The sequence below is a fragment of the Megalopta genalis genome, unplaced genomic scaffold (genome assembly GCF_051020955.1).
Source record: "Megalopta genalis isolate 19385.01 unplaced genomic scaffold, iyMegGena1_principal scaffold0033, whole genome shotgun sequence".
In the NCBI taxonomy this organism is placed as follows: domain Eukaryota; kingdom Metazoa; phylum Arthropoda; class Insecta; order Hymenoptera; family Halictidae; genus Megalopta; species Megalopta genalis.
In genome coordinates, this window is record NW_027476102.1 from 1,640,001 (window position 1) to 1,645,000 (window position 5,000).

The window sequence follows — 5,000 nt, forward strand, 5'->3', positions numbered from 1 at the left end:
GCCCAGGTCGCATCGCACTCATTACGGCAGGACGCGCTTTTAGGTCCGCCCTGACCGCGGCGAGCTGCCCTTCGACGAAGCTATTCCGTTGAATAAGCTCCTGGACCAGCTCGTTGAGTGCCTCAACCTCGGCGAGTATCTTTGACCCGGACTCCTTATTGACTTTCGACTCAGGTCGAAAGCAAAAGGTCCGTATTTCGGACACTTGCCTAAAGGCTTCGTCTCTTACGAGATCGAGAGGCCGTACCTTCTGCCCGGAGATCGTCCCCTTCGGTCTCCTGGCCCGGTTTACTGCGGCCTTGCCGGTGGGTGCGCCCGGCTTGGCTCGTTTCGACTTTTTGGTGACGGTTTGCCAACCGTCACCAGTAGGGTCCTCGACACGCTCGGGTGCCGACTGCACCTTCACGAGTGACGTGTCTCCGACTCGTTCGATTACTTCCACGTTGGGCTCGGTTTTCACCGAGACCGCTCGCGTGGGAGTCACACATCTTTGCAAGATCACACGAGGATTGGCGATATTAATCACCTTCCCGGATCTTGTCTTTCTCACAGACGCGGGGGGACTGACAGCTGCATTTGCAGTTCCCGCGTCTGCGGCGACGGCTTCACTCCGAGTAGGAGCTGGACCCGTCGTCTTTGGACGCTTAGTTTTTTGTTCATTATTTTTATTCAGACCCATAATGTGTCTTGGTCTTTCATCCAGTGCGCTCCCCGGCCACCACCGACCCACACAATTTGGAACCCGCCAAAGGCTGAGTTAGGGCTACGCACCGAATATAGTCTGCTGGCTGGGTCGGTTTCCTTACCCAGCCCGCGTCCTCGCCCAACAGAACCCACTTGCCCGAAGCGTGTGGTCGTTCCAAGCCGATTGACTGGACCAGGGCTGCTTTTCTCGTCCAGCCGCCCATCTAGCCGAAGCAGAGGCCAAAGGTACGTGTTGGGGACGTCTCACCCGCAGGAGAGGGCCCCCTCAGATCCCAGGATCCTCTTTTCCGACGACAAGGGTCGCCACGCACGGCAAACACGTGGGAGACAGCAGTCGGAGAGGCTGCCTCTTCCTCTCCACCACACTTCGTTCAGTTCGCTGCGTATTTAAGAACACGAGCTATCCAGCGGTACCTTTTTCGTGGAGGCTCAAGTGTGGCTAGGGCACGTTTGCCCCTTGCGGCCTGGGTTGCCCAGGGGATTGATTGCATCCCATGTATTCCTGAGCCCAGCGGAGTGTTGTCTAGTGGCGTGTTCCGCCCACGAAAAACGGTCTGAAAAACCGTTTAACGTAAACTGGGGAACTGATGCCACGAGTGACAACAGTTCCCCAGTCGGAAGTCATACAGCACATACAGTGCTGTACAAAGAACACGCCACAGCCCGTATGCTAAATCAGGGCCTCGCCATTATGCGAAGTACTACATGTACGACGCACTGACGGTCTCTAATGCCTTCATCGCCGATACACCCATCGACTCGGCCGATCAACCCTCCTACGCGAGGGCTAGTTCGGGGGTTATCTCCCGCCCTGGGTGGCCACAGACCGCCACCGCCAGTAGATAGGGACAGATGGGAATCTCGTTAATCCATTCATGCGCGTCACTAATTAGATGACGAGGCATTTGGCTATTTTTTTTTTTTTTTTTTTTTTTTTTTATGGAGAGGAAAATCTTTTATAGACACCACGGAATTCTTCGACGTGGTAGTGTGGGATTCCTTATACCCACTAAAAACCTCTCTCTTCTCACGCCTAGATGTTATGGCGGAGGACGGCTTTATTTCCTGGTGCCGAATTTGCGATGTTGGGGCCCAGGTTGCCCATTACAGTGGCCGTGAATCGGGCGATCACCCAACGCCCTCCCTATTACCCGGATGACAGATGTTGTTTGTCATCTTATTCCATCTTGTCCAGTTCGTGTGCGATCCCTGAAGGGCCCTCGTAGTTATTGATCTTAAGAGCCCTTTGAGTCCTAGTGCGGAGATCGATTCAGCCGAGAGCGATGCCCACACGCCGCGCCAGGAGATGGTGACCGACGTCACTCCAACAGCTTCCGCCAAAACCCCAAATTCCTGGGCGACGCGATGCCTTAACAGCGGGGTGTCGTATTTAGCGACTTTCCTCGCATGTGCATCATTAAGCGACGTCGCACCGCTAACGACCTGGCTGTCGATGACCCTGACAGCTCCATCCTTAAAGGCCACCAAATCAGGCTTCTGCAGACCCGACTGCAGGACATAATGCGGATTCTCCCTAACCTTCCACCCACTCTGCCTCAGACCAAATGCTACGATTCGGCATATGGCATCGTGTCTGAGTATTCGACCCCCATGAGTCCGGTGACATCCCTGCACTATGTGTGCCGCCGTCTCCGTTACGGCGCACCCAGCACGACACAACACAGGAGCCCCATTCCCACGACGGCCTCTTGATGTTCTTACTCTGGTGGGCAGGGCGTTAATACGTACATGATGATATTGCACGTAATCCCTGCCGGGGATCCCCGCAGAACAGGCGTCAACCCAAGAGCTGCTATCGATGACTCTAGCAGCCTCACGCAATTCTCCTCCATCGTTAGACTGATGGAGTAAAGATGCCCAGTATTTGGCACGATCCTCAGGTCGGAAAAGCGCCCGACCTTGGATAGTCAGAGCACTCTCCGCCCGTCGAACCGCTGCCACAACCGCCGGATGTTGGGAGGCATCTCTTGCAGCCGCACAGGAGGACCTCGCCATTGATGTTAACCTGGCGTGCATCATACCCGGTATCGATGTTCGAAACGCGGGGATGCCAAGTCCACCCTCCTTGCAACTGGCGTGGAAATACCCAAGTGGTACATCTTTGGGCAGACGCAACCACCTTCGAACGGCCAGCCGCGTCTGTTTATCTAATGCCTTCAAGATTTTAAGTGGGCATCTTGTCAAAACCAGCTGGTGATAAAAACGCGGAATGAGGAAACAGCGCAAGATCTTGAGGCGCTGTTGAGGCTTGAGTGGCGCCTTGGTGATATTGGCCAACTCTCTGTCTAGCTTGCCCCCAGGTTTTTCAATACCCATTGGCGAGATCTTAATGCCCAGATATCGGAAGCCCTCGGTAGGTCCCAGTTGTTTTATAGACCGACCGTTGACCTCAAATTTGCTGGCGGAGAGTATCTTGTACTTCTTTTCTTTACCAGCGATCTGGATGGACATAGCCAGACATTTATCGGAGTTGAATTCCAACCCATACTTTCGTGCCTCTTCCTCAGCCGTTCGAAGCATGCCCTGCATTCCTGAAACGGACGACGCGAACAAGATCAGGTCATCCGCATACGCCAGTATATTGACCCTTTGCTCCCTGATAACATAGCCGACCTCCTCGGGTAACACCCTTATCACCCGGTCCATGACGATCGAGAATAGCAGGGACGACAAGGGATCGCCCTGCCGCACACCCCTCGCTACCCGGATCGGATCCGATGTCTCTCCACGGACCTGAAGCACGGTTCGGCTATTACGGTACGTCGCTGTTATGTACCTCACAAAGAGCTCCGGGAGTCCCAATCCCCTTAGTGCCGATGTTATGGCATGGTGACTAACGCTGTCAAACGCCTTGGCCACATCTAAGGACACAACGTGAAGCTGCTTTAAGCAGCTCCGTGCGTCACGAAGGGCAGTTGATAGTACAAGCACGTTCTCAGCACAGCCATCGTGTACTCCTCGTTGCCGCTCATCGATGAGACCGGCTTTTGCCAATCTCACCGCCAAGATTTTATGCAGCTGACGAACGACGACTGAAGCCACACTTATAGGACGAAACTCGGATGGTGTTGAGCTTCCGTCCTTCTTAGGGATAAATACCGTCCTGCTGATGAGGAGCTCAGATGGAAATGCTCCTACCGCAAGGATGACATTATAAAATAAGGTTCTTAGAACTACTGGCACACTCCTCCATTGCCTGCTCGAGATGTTATCGAGACCCGATGCCGAGGAGAGCGGGATCTCATTGGCCTGGATCTCATGGCCACGAACCGGCTCAGCGATCCAATGCAGGTCCTCCCTTTCCTGAACTGGATGAAGGTGTTCAATGGGGACAGAAGGACTGGTGAGCATAGGTGTCCAGTACTCCACCATCTCGCCAACGGTTGGTGTTTGAGCCTGCACCGGGCCATCCAGTACAAGCTTGGCCGCGCGAGACATGTCCTTCTTCCAGAGTTCCTGCATGGCCGCATACTCCCTTCTCCTCAGTCTCCACCTCGGCACGGGCCCGGCAGGTGCAGCTTTAGGTGGCCGGAGCAGTGGTGTTCTCCGCTCCTTTACTTTCGCAGAAGGCGTCGGAAAGACTCTTTGAAGCCATCGACAACAAGCACTCGGTGTTATTGGTTCTCGATTAAGAACCGTTCTCGCAAGACTTACGAGTTCCTCCGCTTCATGGGATTTCACCCTTTCGGCCGGATCAATCAGCTTACGGATAGCGTCAATATATTGGCACTGATGTTGCTGTGCCGACGCAGAGTGCTCCTGAACAGGAGTAGGCGAATGCGCCTGTCGATGACTTGTGTCGTGATGTTGAGTGACACTGGAGGTTGAAGACTGAGACTCAACGGCAGGTCCACGCTCGCGGCATACACCGATCTTCTGTGTAACAAGAGCTTTATACGTCAATTTCTTTCTGAGGCCCTTCAGTCGATCAAGACTGAATTTATTGTCGAAGACCGTCAGTAGATGTTCATTCATAAATTTGACGTTGCCCTGCACACTCGCAAGCGCCTCAGCCGCCGCCACCATCTCAGTCTCTTCCTGAGTCCACCTAACCTTCTTTACGGCCACCTGCACTCGTTGGTTGGCCTCGTCTGGATGAGCTCTCCTCACATGGACCCCTAACCCGATGGAAGTGGGAAAGGATCGCGAACAATGGGGACATGGATGTAGTGCCCCCCGCGACGCAGGATGTTGTGCGTCGTTACTGGACTGGTTGGGTTTATTTCTCGAGGTCGTCGGACAAACATTCCGATCCACTGTGGCCGCTGTCGTAG

The 5,000-nt window shown here is 54.2% G+C and overlaps 1 pseudogene; it reads right to left on the reverse strand.

The window, feature by feature from the left end:
- Nucleotides 1–5,000, reverse strand: part of LOC143261050 (large subunit ribosomal RNA) — a 10,406-nt pseudogene that overhangs the window by 2,379 nt on the left and 3,027 nt on the right.